Raw genomic sequence first — 21,873 nt, forward strand, 5'->3', positions numbered from 1 at the left:
GGCCGGCTGCAGTCCACAAATAGTCAGAAATGACCGAGTGACTAAACAACAACTGCATCTTTGGTGTTGGCAAATGCAGTGATAAATTATGTGAAGAATTAGCCAAATAGCATTAACAGGGGTATACTCATAGGATATTGCATTTGCCTCCACTCACACCATTATTCAAAATGGTTTTCTTTTTTCATGTTAACTTGGAGATTTAGTGTTTAGTGCCAGACTGGGGAAGGATTTTAAATCTAAAGATATAGATATATCTATAGAGATGTAAATATGAAGTTGTCTTATACATCTAAGATTAGGGATATGATAATATTTTGAGAAAAAGAATTCTTCCTGTAGGTTAGTTTTCTTTGCTTGTTCATCTGCTGCTGCTGCTAAGTTGCTTCAGTCATGTCCGACTCTGTGCGACCCCATAGATGGCAGCCCACCAGGCTCCCCCGTCCCTGGGATTCTCCAGGCAAGAACACTGGAGTGGGTTGCCATTTCCTTCTCCAATGCATGACAGTGAAAAGTGAAAGTGAAGTCGCTCAGTCGTATCCAACTCTTAGCGACCCCATGGACTGTAGCCCACCAGGCTCCTCCATCCATGGGATTTTCCAGGCAAGAGTACTGGAATGGGATGTCATTGCCTTCTCCGTGTTCATCTGCAGGGAACAATATATAGGTCTCATAGTTTCCATACTTTGATTCTGGTCATTTGGTAACTCTGGCTGAGTATCTCTCTGTTTCTCTTGTTGGTTCCTGGAAGTGAGAATGTAATTGGCTCAGACTAGATCATCTGTTTACTCCCAGTCCAACTAGTCATGGTTGAGGGCCTAGGGAGACACACAGTTACAGGGAGTCTGACTCTCAAATGCTGTGAATGATAGAAGAGATTCTGGACAAGTTGAATTATGTGCTAAGCAATAAATATGCAAAATTTTTCTAATAGTACAGAATAATAGTAATGGTAGTAGCAGTAATGACAAGTATAATTTTAAAAACATTTTTATTATGGACTTCATACTGTTTTGTTGATATAATAATGACAAACCCATTTTACTAGATTTTTTTATTCTGGTAAAATATATATAATATAATTCACCATTTAAACAATTTTAATTTTATCACTCAGTGGCATTAACTGCTTTCATTTCATCATCACTCTCAAACTTTATCAACTTTCCACACTGAAACTCCATGTCCATTAAGTATTAGTTCAGTTACTCAGTTGTGTCTGACTCTTTGCAACCCCTTGGACTACCACACACAGTATTAACTCCTCCTAAATTCCTTCACCCAGGTGCTGACAAATATCAACTGTCTTTATGAATTTGACTACATAAGGTACCTTATATGAGAAAAATTGTATACCTGGCCTCTTGGGTTTGGCTTATTTCATGGTTAAGGTTTATTTAGGTTGTAGCATTATATCAGAACTTCAGTCTTTTCTTTTAAGACTGAATAATATTCCATTCTATGTATATCATGTTTAGTTTATTATCTGTCAGTGGACATGTGCATCATTTTCCCATTTTGACTAAATAAGACTGCCACTAACATTGATGCACAGATATATGTCAAGCCCTTGCTTCCAATTCATTTGAAATAAATAACCAAAAATGAATAGCTAAATTAATATTCTTGCCTTGAGAAGCCCATGAACAGTATGAAAAGGCAGAATGATAGGATACTGTAAGAGGAATTGCCCAGGTCGGTCAGTGCCCAATATGCTACTGGAGATCAGTGGAAAAATAACTCCAGAAAGAATGAAGAGATGGAGCCAAAGCAAAAACAATACCCAGTTGTGGATGTGACTGGTGGTAGAAGCTATATCCAATGCTGTAAAGAACAATATTGCATAGGAACCTGGAATGTCAAGTCCATGAATCAAGGCAAATTGGAAGTGGTAAAAAAAACAGGAGATGGCAAGAGTGAACATCGACATTCTAGGAATCAGTGAACTAAAATGGACTGGAATTGGTGAATTCAACTCAGATGACCATTATATCTACTACTGCAGGCAGGAATCCCTTAAAAAAAAAATGGAGTAGTCATCATGGTCAACAAAAGAGTCCGAAATGTAGTACTTGGAAGCAATCTCAAAAAAGACAGAATGATCTCTGTTAGTTTCCAAAGCAAACCATTCAATATCACAGTAATCCAAGTCTATGCCCCAACCAGTAATGCTGAAGAAGCTGAAGTTGAATGGCTCTATGAAGACCTACAAGATATTTTAGAACAAACACCCAAAAAAGATGTCCTTTTCATTATAAGGGACCGGAATGCAAAAGTAGGAAGTCAAGAAACACCTGGAGTAACAGGCAAATTTGGCCTTGGAATACGGAATGAAGCAGGGCAAAGGCTAACAGAATTTTGCCAAGAGAATGCACTGGTCATAGCAAACACCCTCTTCCAAACACAAGAGAAGACTACACATGACCATCACCAGATGGTCAACACCGAAATCAGATTGATTATATTCTTTGCAGGCAAAGATGGGGAAGCTCTATACAGTCAACAAAAACAAAACCGGGAGCTGACTGTGGCTCAGATCATGAACTCCTTATTACCAAATTCAGACTTAAATTGAAGAAAGCAGGGAAAACCGCTAGACCATTCAGGTATGACCTAAATAAAATTCCTTATGATTATACAGTGGAAGTGAGAAATAGATTTAAGAGTCTAGATTTGATAGATAGAGTACCTGATGAACTATGGACGAAGGTTCATGACATTGTACAGGAGACAGGGATCAAGACTATCCCCATGGAAAAGAAATGCACAAAAGCAAAACGGCTGTCTGGGGAGGCCTTACAAATAGCTGTGAAAAGAAAAGAAGCGAAAAGCAAAGGAGAAAAGGAAAGATATAAGCATCTGAATGCAGAGTTCCAAAGAATAGCAAGAAGAGGTAAGAAAGCCTTTCTTAGTGATCAATGCAAAGAAATAGAGGAAAACAACAGAATGGGAAAGACTAGAGATCTCTTCAAGAAAATTAGAGATACCAAGGGAACATTTCATGCAAAGATGGGCTCAATAAAAGACAGAAATGGTATGGACCTAACAGAAGCAGAAAATATTAAGAAGAGGTAGCAAGAATACACAGAAGAACTGTACAAAAAAATCTTCATGACTCAGATAATCACAATGGTGTGATCACTTACCTAGAGCCAGACATCCTGGAACGTGAAGTCAAGTGGGCCTTAGAAAGCATCACTACGAAAAAAGCTAGTGGAGGTGATGGAATTCCAGTTGAGCTATTTCAAATCCTGAAAGATGATGCTGTGAAACTGCTACACTCAACATGCCAGCAAATTTGGAAAACTCAGTAGTGGCCACAGGACTGGAAAAGGTCAGTTTTCATTCCAATCCCAAAGAAAGGCAATGCCAATGAATGCTCAAACTACCGCACAATTGCACTCATCTCACATGCTAGTAAAGTAATGCTCAAATTCTCCAAGCCAGGCTTCAGCAATACGTGAACCATGAACTTCCTGATGTTCAAGCTTGTTTTAGAAAAGGCAGAGGAACAAGAGATCAATTTGCCAACATCTGCTGGATCATGGTAAAATCAAGAGAGTTCCAGAAAAAACATCTATTTCTGCTTTATTGACTAGGCCAAAGCCTTTGACTGTGTGGATCACAATAAACTGTGGAAAATTCTGAAAGAGATGGGAATACCAGACCACCTCACCTGCCCCTTGAGAAACCTGTATGCAGGTCAGGAAGCAACAGTTAGAACTGGACATGGAACAACAGACTGGTTCCACATAGGAAAAGGAGTACATCAAGGCTGTATAGTGTCATCCTGCCTATTTAACTTTTATGCAGAGTTCATCATGAGAAATGCTGGGCTGGAAGAAGAACAAGCCAGAATCAAGATTACTGGGAGAAATATCAATAACCTCAGATATGTAGATGATGCCACCCTTATGGCAGAAAGGGAAGAAGAGCTAAGGAGCCTCTTGATGAAAGTGAAAGAGGAGAGTGAAAATGTTGGCTTAAAACTCAACATTCAGAAAACTAAGATGATTGCATCTTGTCCCATCACTTCATGGCAAATAGTTGGGGAAACAGTGGAAACAGTGGCTGACTATATTTTTGGGGGGCTCCAAAATCACTGCAGATGGTGATTACATCCATGAAATTAAAAGACGCTTACTGCTTGGAAGCAAAGTTATGACCAACCTAGACAGCATATTAAAAAGCAGACACATTACTTTGTCAACAAAGGTCCATCTAATTAAGGCTATGGTTTTTCCAGTGGTCATGTATGGATGTGAGAGTTGGACTATAAAGTGGGCTGAGTGCCGAAGAATTGATGCTTTTGAACTGTGGGGTTGGAGAAGAATGTTGAGAATCCCTTGGACTGCAAGGAGATCCAACCAGTCCATCCCTAAGGAAATCAGTCCTGGGTGTTCACTGGAAGGACTGATGTTGAAGCTGAAACTCCAATACTTTGGCCACCTCATGTGAAGAGCTGACTCATTTGAAAAGACCCTGATAATGCAAATGATTGAGGGCAGGAGGAGTAGGGGATGACAGAGGATGAGATGGTTGGATGACATCACTGATTCAATGGACATGGGTTTGGATGGATTCTGGGAGTTGGTGATGGACAGGGAGGCGTGGTGTGCTGTGATCCATGGGATCGCAAAGGGTCAGACACGACTGAGTGACTGAATAGAACTGATTCTAACGATATAGGTGAATTGGAAAGATAAAACATATTGAGAATGTTGGCCAATAACTATTTCAGACATACCTTCTGGTGCTGACACGTATGGTCATAATTCCATAACTGTGTATCACAGTTTGTCTTGAAGTGTGAGAATTTCATAGAGTACTCTTTTCTCTCCCATTTTGGATTCATTAGTGGTGGTAGATATAGAGCTACTAATAATTTGCTTTATAAAGATCCCAAGGGAAGGAGGCTTTCTTGATAGAGTGCACTGCTGTATGAATTCTCAGCATCTTTTTCTCTAGAAAAGAGCTGAGTTGCTAGCCAAGCTCTAAAGTGGGTTATATAGTTCAATGGAGTGGAATCACATAAACTCCTGAGTGGATTATTAGCTGACAGGACTAAAGTCACTACATTACAAGGACCATTATACATACTCACACATATACGCATAAATGCACACACTACTTTTCCAACAAAATGTCCATGCGGCATCAAAAGACTCTGAACAGACCATGTGATGTTTGAAATGGTGTTGAGGGAAATTGATTGAAGTGGATTTGAAAATATTTAATCGTTTTTGGAGAGTATTTTATCAACTTCATCAATGTAAAAACTTTACTTTTTGTATAGAATTCGTTCAGTATTCAGAAGGCTGTCTTTTCATAATGATATTCTTATAGTAATTTGATTCATCTATGTTTTATTTCTTGAGGAGGGTTTGTTTTTGATCAATACATGCAAGAATTCCATTCAGCTACATCCTAGGCCCTATTACTTTGGCTTTTAACTTTATACACAATACTTTTGGCTTTATAAAAAACAGAGTTATAAACAAAACAAAAAGACAACCTATGGAATGTGAGAAAATATTTGCAAATAATGCGATCAACAAGGGGTCAATTTACATAGTATACAAACAGCTCATATAAATTAGTATTTAGAAAAACAAACAACCCATTTTAAAAATGGGCAGAAGAACTGAATGGGCATTTTTCCCTAGAAAAAATGCAGATGGCCACCAGAGACATGAAAAAATGTTCAAAATTGCTAATCATCAGGAAAATGCAAATCAAAACCACAATGAAATATTACCTCACACCTGTCAGAATGGCTATCAGAAAGAACACAAATAACATGTTGGTGAGGGTGTGGAGAAACAAGAACCCTCCTTCACTTTTGGTAAGACTATAAATAAGTGCAGTCATTGTGGAAGATAGGTTTTTCAGAAAACTAAAAATAGAACTACCATATGACCCAACAATTACACTCCTGGATATATGAAAAAAAAAGCATAAATATTAATTTGAAACCATTCATGCTCCCCATGCTGTATTCACAGCAGCAATATTTACAACTGCCAAGATATGGAAGCACCCTAAGTGTCCATAAACAAATGAATGAATAAAAAAGATGTAGTATATATATGTACTTACATACATACACCATGGATTAGTACTAAGCCATAGAGAGAAACAAAACTCTGCCATTTACAGAAACATGGATGGACTTGGAGGGTATTGTGCTAGTGTTATAAGTCAAAAAGAGAAAGATAAATACTGTATGATATCACTTACATGTGGATTGTAAAAAATTACAAAATACTATTGAATATAACTAAAAAGAAGGAAATTCACATACATAGAGAACAAATCAGTGGTTACCAGTGGGGAGAGGAAAGGGAGGAAGGGCAATATAGGGGTAGGGATATAAACTATTAGGTAGAAAATAAGCTACAGGATATATTGTACAACATCAGGAATATAGCCAATGTTTTATAATTATCAGTTCAGTTCAGTTCAGTTCAGTCACTCAGTCGTGTCGGACTCTTTGTGACCCCATGAATCGCAGCACGCCAGGCCTCCCTGTCCATCACCAACTCCCGGAGTTCACTCAGACTCATGTGCATCGAGTCAGTGATGCCATCCAGCCATCTCATCCTCTGTCGTCCCCTTCTCTTCCTGCCCCCAATCCCTCCCAGCATCAGAGTCTTTTCCAATGAGTCAACTCTTCGCATGAGGTGGCTAAAGTACTGGAGTTTCAACTTCAGCATCATTCCCTCCAAAGAAATCCCAGGGCTGATCTCTTTCAGAATGGATCTCCTTGCAGTCCAAGGGACTCTCAAGAGTCTTCTCCAACACCACAGTTCAAAAGCATCAATTCGATGGAGTATAAACATTACAAATTGTGAGTCACTATATTATACACCTGTAACTTATACAATATTTCACAGCAACTATACTTCAATAAATAATAAAAAAGGACATCAAAATTAATATTATATCTCTTTTTTACTTTTACTTTTCTGTTTTTGGTCAGATAAACATACTCTATTTCCATTAAATTCAAATTATATTTTATCACTAAGTGAAAAATATCCTTTTCTCCATCTTGTATGTGGAACTAAATATCTTCTCTGACCTCCTGTTTATCCCTCATAGGTTATTGTGTATTAATTTCCCTTCTGTCTATCTATATGCATAAATGTGGTACAGTGTTTTGTTTCTATGATTCTAAATCTAGCATCATGTGCAGCAATGATTAATTATTCTCTTCAAAGTTTTAAACATCATATTGGCAGAATCATAATGGTAGTTTAAAAAAGGTAAATTCATTTAAATGAAGATTATTTTCATCACAATCCCAAAATAGTTTTGTCCAAAATGGAAAACATTTATATTCATTCTTTTATAAGTTAATACAAACAATTCCCCAGCCTTATGTATATGGAAGGAGGTTTTCTGTAGATTGCAAAATTTATTTTCACAGGAGTATATTCAAAGTCACAGAAGAATGGAATCTCAGAGTTCAAAGACAGCAGAGTGGTTCTCTATTCAAATATTTTACTCAGTTAAAAATTCACTTTATTAATCAACTTTCAAAATAGTTAAGTAAAAACCTTGATGTACTTGTTCTCATCTAAAAAAATGAAAATATGGCTAAAACAAATGAAAGAAGACTATTTCTTAACTCTGACAATTAACCAAAGCCACAGAACAAACAGACATGGTCTATCCAATATAAACTATTGACTCTCAGTAAGACAGCAAGATCTGACATTTTAATTTATGTCTATTTCTTTTACTTATCCTTCCTAGGCTAACTGGTGCAGTAGCCAAAAGCTTCAGACAATGGAGAGACCCGACCTCTTTTGAAGTTCTCTTAAAAGCACCATCCCTAGAGCAAAATAAATATTTCATACAAAATTATTGCTCCCTGGAAAGTCAGCATTCTCAAATTCTAGTTACTGTTTTATTTGATTCAGTTATCCAAACAGTAACAAAATCTGGAAACCTCTTGGCTGCCTGACTGATTTCTGATGGGGCAAAGTAGAACCTCGACAGGAGTTTAAAAGGATGTACTGGAAAACTAATAATGATAGAGAACGTTAGGAAGCTCTGACATATTTCTGGCAATCTAGTAGGATTCACTTATGCAGAAAGCTCTGCACATACCTTGTAAAATCCTATGAAGGAAAAATTTCTCAGTCACTCACCTCTGGATGATCTTGAGACCCTATGCAAGCAGGAAGTGAAATTTAAGTGTCTTGAAAACTTCCTGAAGTTTATGAGTGCTCTTTCTCAGATACATCCCCTTGGGAAAAAAGTAAAAGATATAAGGGAAAGGCATTTAAGCAAATATGATTAATTCTTGCTTCACTGCTAAATTTTACTGAGACAAGTGTGGTCTTTAAGAAACCCACACTTAAAAATAAAAAAGGAAATTTACAGAAAAACTGGCAGGGCACTCAATGGCTACCCACTGCCAGGAATACATAATATGCTTTAGTAGCCCAATATTGTTGCTTAGCTAATAAGCAGCAGTAAGAAAGTAAAAAACAAGAACAAACCAGCAACAACAACAAATTTTTTTGGGGGGTGGAAGAACTTGATATAGGCTTGTAATAATATATTATCTAAAATATCTAGTTTTCAGCCAATAAGTAAAAAACCCTTAAAGAAACAGGAAAGTATGTTACATAAAAAAGGAAAAAAGTAGTCAGTAGGAAAAGTCCCTGAGGGACCCAGATTTTGTACTAAGTAAATAAGACTATATCAACTATTATAAATATTTTCAAAGAACTAAAGGAAATCATGTCTAAAGAATTCAAGGTTAAGTATGGGAGCAAAATATTACCAGATAGAAAATATCAATAAAAGATAGATATTATAGATAAAAGAATAAATGATACATTCTGGAGTTGAAATAAAAATGTGCTAGAGGAGTTTAAAAATAGAAATGAACTGGCAGATAAAAAATCATCAAACTTGAAAATTGGCCAATAGAGAGTATGCAGTCTGAAGATAAAAGAGGAAAAAAAATATTTCAGGAATGAAGGGAGCCTCAGAAACCTGTGGGATATCATCAAGTGTACTAAAGTACATACAGGTGATTCACAGAAGGAAAAAATAAATTGAACAGGACAGAAAAAATACTTAAAGAAAAATGTATGAAAAATTCCCAAATTTTAAGTAAAATATTAAGTCACATATTCCAGAAGCTTAATGATCTCTAAGGGAAAAAAAAAAAAAACTTATAGATCCACACCTAGACACATCACAGATTAATGAAAATCATAGATGAAGAGAAAATCTTGAAAGTAGCAAGAGAAAAAACTATCATGTGAAATAGATCCTTTAATAAGATTAGCAGGTGAATTCTTATGAGAAAACATGGAGACCAGAAGGCAGATCCAACCAGTCAATCCTAAAGGAAATCAACCCTGAATATTCATTGGAAGGACTGATGCTGAAGCTGAAGCTCCAGTACTTTGGCCACGTGATGCAAAGACCTGACTCATTTGAAATGACTCTGATGCCAGGAAAGATTGAAGGCAGGAGGAGAGGTGGACGATGACAGAGGATGAAATGGTTGGATGGCATCATCAAGTCAATAGACATGAGTTTGAGCATACTATGGGGAATAGTGAAGGACAGGGACTCTTGGTGTGCTGCAGGTCATGGGGTTGCAAAGAGTCAGACACAACTTAGTGACTGAACAATGAAATAAGGCAGTTGCATAATATTCAAGGTATTTAAAGGAAAAGATTTTTAGTCAAGAATTCTATACCCAGCTTAAATTTCTTTCAAAAATGAATAGAAATTAATACATTTCCTGGTAAACAAAAGCGGAAAGAATCTGTCACTAGCAGAGCTGCCTTACCAGAAGTGCTATAGCGAATTCTTCAGGCTGCAATGAAAGGACAATGGGCTTTAACTAAGAACTATATGAAGAAATAAAGTGAAATTGTATAGGTAACTACATAGGTAAATTAGACAACATACACATATGTTTTGCTGGTACTATTTTTCTTCTCTTGCAACTTTTAAAAACAATTTCATGAAATAATCATTATACAATATATTGATGGATTTTTTACATAAGTTTTTGTATATATGTGTGTGTGTGTATATATATATATATGTAATTTGTACTGCAATAAAAGTACAGAGAAGGGGGATGATATTCAAAGGAATTAAAAAGATAAACTAGAAACTGTCTAACATAAATTGGGCAAGAATATAAGAACAGAGAAACCAAAGATGTAAAACACGTAGAAACTAATAGAAAATGACAGAAGTGAATCCTACTTTATCAGTAACTACATTAGGCATAAATAGAATATTAAGTCCATTTAAAAAGAAGATATTGATAGAATGGATAAATGCTGAAAGAAACATAAGTTTTAAAAAATATGTTAAAACAAAAATAATAGAAAGATATGTACTGTGAAGACTTTATAAGAGAGCTAGAATGGCTAAACTAATACCAATCAAAATTGATTTGAAAACAGAAAGTTAATGACATTATATAATGATAAAAGAATCGATCCATCAATAAAATATTATTATGAACATATTATGTACCTAACAACAAAATCCCCAAATACATGAAAGGAAAACTGACAGAATTGAAGGAATAAATAGAAACATCAACAATAGTAGTTGGAGAATTCCATAATAATGGGTGGAAAACTAGGCTGAAGATCAACCAAGAAATAGAAGACTTGAACAACACTAACAGATATTTATTCAATGTTCTGCCCAATAACAGCAGTATACACATTCTTCTCAGGCCACATGAAACTTTCTAAAGGATAGACATATGCTAGACTCTAATATTATCCTGAAAATAATTTAAATGATTTGAAATCAATGAAATATGTTCTCCAGCCAACAATGAAACTAAATTATAAGTCAACAACAAAAACTTAGGGAAAATTACAAATATGTAGAAAATTGAAAAGCTACTTCTAAATAGCCAATTAATCAAAGGAAAAATCAAGAGAAAAATTAGAAAAGAACTTGAGGAAAGTAAAAATGAAAACATGACAACCCAAAACTTCTGAAATGCAGCTAAAATAGTTTAGAGGGAAAATTATAATTGTAAACACATAAAAATGAAGAAAGATATGAAATAAATAATCTAACCTTCCATCTTAAGGAAACAAAGAAAATCAAACTTAAGCAAAAGCATGGAAAAGGAAGGAAATAATAAATATTTGAGTGGGAATAAATGAAATAGAAAATATAATCAATCAAACCAAAATTTGGCTTTACAAAATTTATACACTTTACATAGACTGACCAAAAGAAGGGAGAAAGAACTTGACTCATACCCAATTACTAAAATCAAGAATGAAAGAGGGGACATTCACTGCTGCAATGACCTTACAGAAGTAAAATGGATATGAAGGAATGGTTTAAACAACTGCATTCCAGAAATTTAGATCATTTAAATCAAATAGGAAAGTTCTGAGAAAGACACAAGCTATCCAAAGCGACCAACAAGTAGAAAATAAAAAAGAGATCAAATTAGTAATTTTTGAAAATCCGATAACGACATTATCAGGAGCAAATTGCTGTGATAAGAAAACAGCTATATTAAGTTGTTGCCTACGCATTTAACAGTATGACAACCCTGCTCACACCCAGAACCTGGCATTTAGAAAGGACCTAAGCTCAGGATTCCGATCACATATTCCTGCTTTGATTTTCCCGAGGCACGTTTAAATAACCATTTAGGGTTGAGCCCCCCAAAAGTTAGTGATCTTTGTTCCAACTACCTTATAAGTAAAAGGTGATTGCTACCCTCCTCTCCATTTCCTGTTTATTGTTGATGTGGGATGGGAGACTCCCTTTCCCCTGGCTTATTTCCTCTCCATTTCCTCCTAGCTTCCCCATCATTCTGAGATTTTTGTAAGTAATAAATCTTGTGAATTTACTCTCTTTATGTGGGTGTACCGAACCTGTTCAGTTCAGTTCAGTCACTCAGTCGTATCCGACTCTTTGTGACCCCAGGGACTGCAGCACACCAGGCCTCCCTGTCCATCACCAACTCCCAGAGTTTACTCAAACTCATGTCCATGGAGTTGGTGATGCCATCCAGCCATCTCATCCTCTGGTGTCCCCTTCTCCTCCTGCCTTCAATCTTTCCCAGCATCAAGGTCTTTTCAAATGAGCCAGTTTTTTGCATCAGGTGGCCAAAGTATTGGAGCTTCAGCTTCAGCACCAGTCCTTCCAATGAATATTCAGGACTGATTTCCTTTAGGATGGACTGATTGGATCTCCTTGCAGTCCAAGGGACTGTCAAGAGTCTTCAACAACACCACAGTTCAAAAGCATCAACTCTTCAATGCTCAGCTTTCTTTATAGTCCAACTCTCACATCCATACATGACTACTGGAAAAATTACCTTTCATCAAAACAGCCCTGGGGTTTTCATTTCCACAAAGTGTTACTGAACCAAATATGAGTCTGTTCATTCTCACAGAGTAAAGCCAATCTACTGACAACAATTGTGGTGAAACATTTACTGCAGCATTTATTACAGGCACCAAACTAGGAGTCTAGGCAGTTAATGCTCAAAATACCAGAACTCCTAATTCTTCTGATTAGTTGTTGGTGATGTAATTGAGAATCAACAAAATAGACCTTCTTGTTCCAACTGGTCTGGCATCTACATGTGTTTGTGGTCAGCATGCAGTTAACCCCTTCCATCTGTTGGAGCTTTTATGATCTGCCAAACAGCTCAAAGGACATGGCTCAGAATATTACCTATAGCTCTTGAGGAGGAACTAAAGGTCCTTGACTGTGTTTAATGGCTCAACTATTATTATTTTGTCTTGCTTAACTGTTTTCCTTTGTTCCCGTTGTTCCTTTGCTTGAATGAGAGCCATTTCTCATTGCTCTGATTAAATGTATCATTTGGAACTCTGGGAAGGCCTTGGAAACTTATGTTTTCATACAAACAAGAGGCAGGCAGAGAACTTGGCGGAGGGGTTCAGTCCCAGGAGGCCCCATAAGGTTCTGTTTGTTTATAGCAGTAGGAGCCCGAATGCTGAGGAAACCACCTTTGTACCCCCACACAAATTCTTTAGCTGCAACTAGCTGACTAACATTTTCTCCCAGACCACTCAGTTGAACCACTGTTTGCTGCCTGTCTAAGATGTTGCTTTGTGCTGCTGAGTATTGCTGCTGCTAGGTGTTACTGCATATTCCCTAATACTGAGAAAGATCAGATTCCCCTGCAGAGACAGATTGGCAAGCCCCAGTCTGAAGTGGGTGAATTTCCCATTAATCTAATCTGTAGTGTCAGGTCTGGAAATTATCAGCTATATTCCTATGTGAAAGTCCCTGTCCTGAGCCAAAGTGAGCTAACCAGGATGGTAGGGTTCTCTGCCTCTTTCTCTCAGGCAGGGGCTGGAGTAGGGTAGGGGTGGAGATTTCAGGCTCTCAGGTCCTGGGAGCCAAGCAGACTTCCTCTAGATTAGTGCTACAAGGGAGAGAGCAACATACAAGTTGAGGATGAGGCAACATTCATACCAGGTGATCCCTCCCACTATTCATCTGGCAAAATGTCTGACACCAGTGTGGCAAAAAAAAAAAAAAAACTGAGACAAAAAATTATACTGTGATAGAAGTGCAAGGTTTTCTAGAAAAATTTTGTCCAAAGGAGTGGGGAGAAGGGAGCTTCTTTTAAATATAAGGTCATTCTGTTATGACTCATTTAAATTTCAGATACAGTACAATAGGGATTAGATTGCTTCTATGCTATAACTAAACATGAAAAAAAGAGAATCTTTCTGAAGACCCAAATTCTGTTTTCTGGTACAGGTAAATGAACCCCACTTCCCCCTCAACTAGAAACACAGTATAGGGGCTCTAGGAGATATGGTGACATATGACTAAATTTTCTTTAACCAAGACTACACATATGCCTCCAACCTTTACTGTTTATGGAGATTTATAAATATATATACATATACTATTTATAAATACATATATATAATTTAATTTGCAAATTAACACTGCTATATGTCATACATAAAGTTGTTAAGAGAGTAAATTCTAGTTCTCATCACAAGGAAAAAACTGACTTACAGTTTTGGATACTTTTTGTCTGCTCTGGAAACTGGACCTGAATGGATACAATTAACCTCACAAATCCCCATTATCTCTCTGACTCCATCTTTTACTACTGTCCTCTCATTACTTAAATAGAGCCACAGTGATATTCTTTCTGTACCTGCATCACACCAGACAAATCACACATCAGGGTCTTTACACTTGCTATATCTAGAATGTGCTTCCCTTAGTTGTTAACATGCCTCATCCCTTCACCTTCATTTTTTACACAAAAATTTCTTCCTGATATATAAAGCCTGTCCTGAGCACTTTACTAAGAAGCCTATAAAATTAAACTTGCTTGCCTCTTTACCATGCTTCAGATACTTTCTGTCTCCTTCACTATTCCATTTTGCTCAAGAACATTTATCATGATTTAATATACTACATATTTTACTTATCTCATTATTCATGGTCTATCAAACTGTTCCTCTCCCAGCTATATTTGCATGAACATGTGCACAAGTGCACACCCACCCACATATATATATATATATATATATATATATATATATGTTAGAATGTAAGCTCCATAAGAGCAAGAATTATTGTTAACTCTTTTCACTGCTTTATTACCAGTGCTTAAAACATTGCCTGGTAGATGATAGTCCTTCAAAAGTTATTTGTTGAAGATACAGATAAATTTTGAAATCTTGGCTGTAAGATTTGCAGCATTACAATAGGAACATGGGAGATCCCACTTGAATATTTTTTTCTGGATCTGCTTTTTAAGAATTCACTTTGGAAATCTTAGTGCTTTCACTTCCCTTCACATCACCAACGTCTTTTGAGGAGTCTTGCATATCTCTGTTCTACAGGACTTTTGTACCCCAAGCTATAGAAACAACTATTGGCAACATAGGGTCTTTCATCTCAAAGGCAGGAGGTTAAGCAGTGTTTTTAAAAAAAAAAAGAGTGTAACTCCTGTTTAGGTCTCATTGATACGTGTCCTTGACAGGTAGTAATAGAAAAGATAACAGGACATTGAGTCCATTTTTATCTGGCATCCCAATGAGGAACACTAGATTCATTTGGTTAATTGAGGATTTTTCTTCCTAGGTCTCAGATTTTCTTATCTGTGTGATGCTCCCACCAAGCTTACTTTTCTTATGATTTTTCAGAAAGAGCATATATTCTATAAAAATATATGCAGATTCTCTCACTTAGAACAGTGAATTTTCAAATTAATACTTAAGATGTTGAGTATTTTGTTTCTTGTTTTTATAGTGTTTTGCTTGATTCTCAATGTAGAACTTTGGTGGAGGCTAGGAAACATTTTGGATAGAATGGAAAAATTTAGTATCCAGATGGGTAGAGGTAGTATTTGGAGAAGGAAATGGCAACCCACTCCAGTGTTCTTGCCTGGAGAATCCCAGGGACAGGGGAGCCTATTGGGCTGCTGTCTATGGGGTCACACAGAGTTGGACATGACTGAAGTGACTTAGCAGCAGCAGCAGCAGCAGAGGTAGTATATCAGTTGGTATTTCAATTCTTTTCTGCAACAGAGATTTTAATTTCTTTTTTTAATTTTGAAATAATTGTAGGTTCACAGGAAGTTATAGATGAATGTACAGGGAGGCCCCATGTAACCTTCATCCAATACTCTCAATGACAATGTTTTGCATAACTAAAATATGATATCAAAACATGGAAATTGACACTACTAAAATCCAGAAAGCTTATTTATATTTTACCACTTTTACATGCCCTCATTTAGGCATCTATATATGTGTGTTTATAGTTTAATGTAATTTTCTCACATGTCCATTCATGTAACCACCTCCATGATCAAGATACAGAAGTGTTCCATCAGCAACCACAACTTTCCTTTTTGCTTACTTAACCATTTGTTAAAACACATGTGGTCCAAAACAATTCTGTGTCCTAGATTTACCCTTATTGCTACCAGTTTGCAATCTCTTTTATAAGTGATTTGTTGTTGTTCAGTTGCTAAGTCATGTCCCAACCCCATGAACTGCAGAATGCCAGGCTTCCCTGTACTTCACTACCTCTGAGTTTGCTCAAACTCATGCCCATTGAGTCAGTGATACCATCCAATCATCTCATCCTCTGTTGCCCACTTTTCCTTCTGTCCTCAATCTTTCACAGTACCAGGGTCTTTTCTAATGAGTCAGCTCTTCACATCAGGTGGCCAAAGTATTGGAGGTTCAGCTTCCACATCAGTCCTTCCAATATATATTCAGGGTTGATTTCCTTTAGGATTGACTGGTTTGATTTTCTTGCAGTCCAAAAGTCTCTCAAGAGTCTTCTCCAGCACCACAGTTTGAAAGCATTAATTCTTTGGCTCTTAGCCTTCTTTATGGTCCAACTCTCTCATCCATACCTGACTTACGGAAAAAACATAGCTTTGGCTATACAGACCTTTGTCAGCAAAGTGATGTCTCTGATTTTTAATACTCTGTCTAGGTTTGTCATAGCTTTTCTCCCAAGGAACATGTGTCTTTTAATTTCATGGCTACAGTCACTGTCCACAGTGATTTTGAAGCCCAATAAAATAAAATCTGTCACTGTTTCCATTGTTGCCCCATCTATTTACCATGAAGTGTTGGGACAAGATGCCATGATCTTAGTTTTTTGAATGTTGAGTTTTAAGCCAACTTTTTCACTCTCCTCTTGACCTTCATCAAGAGGCTCTCTAATTCCTCTTCTCTTTCGGCCATTAGGGTGGTGTCATCTGTGTATCTGAGGTTATTGACATTTCTCCTGGCAATCTTGATTCCAGCTTGTACTTCATCCAGCCCAGCATTTCATATGATGTACTCTTCATATAAGTTAAATAAGCAGGGTGACAATATACAGCCTTGATATACTCCTTTCCCAATTTTGAGTGCTTTCAAAGAAGTTTTTATTTTTTTAAATTTTATGCTGAAATTTGCCACTCTTCCCTGGTAGCTCATATGGTAAAGCATTTGCCCACAATGTGGAAGACCCAGGTTCAATCCCTTGGTTGGAAAGATCCCCTGGAGAAGGAAATGGCAACCCACTCCAGTACCCTTGCTTGGAAAATCCCATGGATGGAGGAGCCTGGCAGGCTACAGTCAATGGGGTCGCAAAGAGTCAGACATGACTGAGTGACTTCACTTTCTTTTCTTTCTTTTCTCTACTCTACTACATCTCCATGGGATTTAGGTCAATGTGACATTAGGTAGTAAAAGAAACACAAAAACCTCATGATAAGAACTGTTCTCTTCTCAAAACCATAGGCCTTCAGATAGCTAAGGTTTGGTAAAAGTTAAGCTTATTGCTCTATCTCTTCCTTTATAATGTTCCCTAGACCTGCCAGTGCCCCATGCAAATTAACTGAGCTCAAGAAAAGTCCACTGATACACTAGACAAATCAAAACATTTCTTCTTTTTAAGAGCTGCTTTGTGCATTTAAAGAAATTTATTTTATACTTAAGTATAGTTGATTAACAATGTTATGTCAGTAGGAGGGTGGAAGGGAGGCAGAAGAGGGAAGGGGTATATGTGTGTGTGTGTGTGTGTGTGTGTGTATGGCATCTGGTGACTGCAACCACGAAATTTATATATATATATGGGGAGGAGGAGAGTAATGGGTGATTTGTGTTGTACAGCAGAAACCAGAACAATATTGTAAAGCAATTATCCTCCATTTAAAAAATATATAAAATGATTGACTGGAGAACAGAAAAATTAAATAATGTTACAGTACTTTCATGTGTATAGCAAAATGATTCCATATATATAATGTATATACACATGTATCTATTCTTTTTCAAGTTCTTTTCCCATTTAAGTTATTACAGAATATTGAGCAGATTTCCCTGTGTTATTCAGTAGGTCCTTGTTGGTTATCTATTTTATTTTTTATATTTTATATGAGTTTTAAAATTTTTTAAACTGAAGTATCATTAATTTACAACATTGTGTTAGTTTCAAATGTACAACAAAGTGATTCACATATATATATATATATATATATATTCTTTTTCAAATTCTTTTCCATTTTGGCTTAAAGCAAGATATTGAATAGTTCCCTTGTTGTTTAAAAGCTTTTTATTTTGTATTAGAGTATACAACTGATTAACAATGTTGTGATAGTTTCAAGTGAATGGCAAAGGGACTCAGCCATACATATGCATGTATCCATTCTCTGCCAAACTCCCCTCCCATCCAAGCTGTCACATAATATTAAGCCAAGTTCTATGTGCTCTATTGTAGGTACTTGTTGCTTATCTGTTTTTTATAATTAATTATTTTTTAAAAATTTATTTTAATTATTTTAATTGGAGGATAATTCCTTTACAATATTGTGGTGGTTGCTTGTCTGTTTTAAGAATACCAGTGTATGTATGTGAATCACAACCTCCCAATCTATCCATCCCCCCAATGCATCCCCCTGATAGCAATAAGCTTGTTCTCTAAGTCTATGAATCTTTTTTTATTTTGTAAATAAGCTGCTTTGTGTCAGTTTTCTTTTATATAAACAATATCATATTTCTCTTTCTCTGTCTGACTTACTTCCCTTAGTATGATAATTTCCAGGTCCATCCATGTTGCTGGAAATGGCATTATTTTATTCTTTCTCATGACTGAGTAATATTCCATTCTATATGTGTCACTTCCTTATCTGTTCATCAGTTGATGGACATTTAGATTGCTTCCATATCTCGGCTATTGTAAACAAAGCTGCAATGATCACTGGGATGCATGTATCCTTTCAAACCATGGTTTTCTCCAGATATATGCCCAGGAGGGAAGTTGCTGGTTCATCAGGATTGCCGGGAGAAATATCAATAACCTCAAATATGCAGATGACACCACCCTTATGGCAGAAAGTGAAGAGGAACTAAAAAGCCTCTTGATGAAAGTGAAAGAGGAGAGTGAAAAAGTTGGCTTAAAGCTCAACATTCAGAAAACGAAGATCATGGCATCTGGTCCCATCACTTCATGGGAAATAGATGGGGAAACAGTGGAAACAGTGTCAGGCTTTATTTTGGGGGTGCTCCAAAATCACTGCAGATGGTGATTGCAGCCATGAAATTAAAAAACGCTTACTCCTTGGAAGAAAAGTTATGACCAACCTGGATAGCATATTCAAAAGCAGAGACATTACTTTGCCAACTAAGGTCCGCCTAGTCAAGGCTATGTTTTTTCCTGTGGTCATGTATGGATGTGAGAGTTGGACTGTGAAGAAGGCTGAGCGCTGAAGAATTGATGCTTTTGAACTGTGGTGTTGGAGAAGACTCTTGAGAGTCCCTTGGACTGCAAGGAGATCCAACCAGTCCGTTCTGAAGGAGATCAGCCCTGGGATTTCTTTGGAAGGAATGATGCTAAAGCTGAAACTCCAGTACATTGGCCACCTCATGCGAAGAATTGACTCATTGGAAAAGACTCTGATGCTGGGAGGGATTGGGGGCAGGAGGAGAAGGGGACAACAGATGATAAAATGGCTGTATGGCATCATTGACTTGATGGACGTGAGTCTGAGTGAACTCTGGGAGTTGGTGATGGACAGGGAGGCCTGGCGTGCTGCGATTCATGGGGTCACAAAGAGTAGGACATGACTGAGCAACTGAACTGAACTGAACTGATGGTAGCTATATTTTTAGGTTTTTAAGGAACTTCAATACTGTTCTCCATAGTGGTTGTACCAACTTACATTCCCACCAACAGTGTAGGAGGGTTATCCTGTTACTCATACTCTCTCCAACATTTATTGTTTGTAGACTTTTTGATGATGGCTATTCTGACTGGAGGGCTTCCCTAATGGCTCAGTCGGTAAAGAATCTGCCTGCAATGCTAGAGACACAGGTTTGATCCCTGGGTTGAGAAGATCCCCTCGAGAAGGGCATGGCAACCCACTCCAGTATTCTTACCTTGAGAACTCCTTGGACAGAGGAGACTGGTGGGCCACAGTCCATGGGGTTGCAAAGAGTCAGACACGACTGAGGGACTAACGCATTCTGACTGGTGTGGGGCAATACCTCATTGTAGCTTTGATTTGTATTTCTCTAATAAGTCATGTCATTGAGCATATTTTCATGTACCTCTTGGCTATCTGTATATCTTCTTTGGAAAAAAAAATGTCTATTTATTTCTTCTGCCCAGTTTTTGATTGGTTTATATATGTACGTGTATATATATTGAGCCACATGAGCAATTTGTAAATTTTGGAGATTAATCCCTTGTCAGTCACATTGTTTACAAATATTTTCTCCTATTCTGTGAGTTGTCTTTTATTTTGTTTATGATTTCCTTTTCTGTGCAAAAGGTTTAGAGTTTATGTAGGTCCCATTTGTTTAGTTTTCTTTTTATTTCCATTATTCCAGGAGATCAAAAAATATATTGCTGCATTTATGTAAAAGAATCTTCTGCCTATCTTTTCCCCTAAGAGTTTTATAGTATCTGGTCTTACATTTATATCTTTAACCCATTTTGGGTTTATTTTTGTATGGTGTTAAAGAATGTTCTCATTTGTTTTACATGTAGTTGTCCAGTTATCCCAGCACCATTTATTCAAGTTACTATCTTTTTTCCATTGTATACTCTTGCCTCCTTTGTTGTATATTAAATGATCATAGGTTCATGGGTTTATTTCTGGCTTTCTATCAAGTTCCATTGATCTTTATTTCTGTTTTTGTGCCAGTACTGTACTATTTTGATGACTTTGTAGTATGGTGTGAAGTCAGGTACTCTGATTCCTCCAGCTTCATTTTTCTTTCTCAGGATTGCTTTGACTATTCAGGATCTCTACATACAAATTAAAAAACAATTGTTGTTGAAATTGATAAACCTTTAGCCAGACTCATCAAGGAAAAAATAAAAGGATAGGACTCAACTCAACAAAATTAGAAATGAAAAAGTAAAAGTTAAAATAGATTCCACAGAAATACAAAGGATGATAAGAGACTACTATAAGAAACTATACACCAATAAAATGGGCAATCTAGAGTAAATGAAAAAATTCTTAGAAAGGTACAACCTTCCAAGTCTAAGCCAAGAAAAAATAGAAAATATGAACAGACCAATCACAAGTATTGAAATAGAAACTGACTTTAAAACTTCGAACACACAAAAGTACAGAACCAGATGGCTTCATAGGCAAATTCTATCAAACATTTAGAAAAGAGTTAACACCTATCATTCTGAAACTCTTCCAAAATATCGCAGAGGAAGGAGCATGACCAAACTCATTCTCAATGAGGCCACCATCACCCTGATACTAAAATCAGAAAAGGTAACACAAAAAAGAAAATTACATGCCAATATCAGTGCTGAACATAGATACAAAAATCTTAAACAAAATACCAGGAAGCCAATATAATAATACATTAAAAGGATCACATATCATGATCAAGTGGGAGTCATCCCAGGGATTCAAGGTTTTTTCAACATTTGCAAATAAATCAGTGTGATATAACAAATTGAAGAATAAAAGTCATCTCAGTAGATATAGAAAAAGCCTCTGACAAATTTCAGCACCCATTTATGATAAAAAAAAACTCTCCAGAAAGGGCATAGAGGGAACATTGCTCAACATAATGAAGACCATATATAGCAAACCTACAGCTAGTATCATACTCACTGGTGAAAAACTGAAATCACTACCTCTAAGATCAGGAACAAGACATGGGGGTTGATCCCTGGGTCGGAAAGATCCCCTGGAGGAGGGCATGGCAACCCACTCCAATATTCTTGCCTGGAGAATCCCATGGACAGAGGAGCCTGGTAGCCTACAGTCCACAAGGTCTCACAGAGTAGGATATGACTGAAGCGACTTAGCACACACGCATCCAGCATGCATAGGCTCATCAACGA

At 36.9% G+C, this 21,873-nt stretch overlaps 1 long non-coding RNA gene across 1 annotated transcript; it reads left to right on the forward strand.

Annotated features, from left to right (window-relative positions):
• Positions 1-508: 508 nt before the first annotated feature.
• Positions 509-21,671, forward strand: LOC120881485. The gene is made up of 3 exons (XR_005725316.1): positions 509-520; positions 5,176-5,185; positions 21,494-21,671. It is a non-coding gene; the product is annotated as an uncharacterized LOC120881485 (long non-coding RNA).
• Positions 21,672-21,873: the final 202 nt, after the last annotated feature.

This window comes from Oryx dammah, unplaced genomic scaffold (genome assembly GCF_014754425.2).
Source record: "Oryx dammah isolate SB20612 unplaced genomic scaffold, SCBI_Odam_1.1 HiC_scaffold_23, whole genome shotgun sequence".
Lineage (NCBI taxonomy): Eukaryota > Metazoa > Chordata > Mammalia > Artiodactyla > Bovidae > Oryx > Oryx dammah.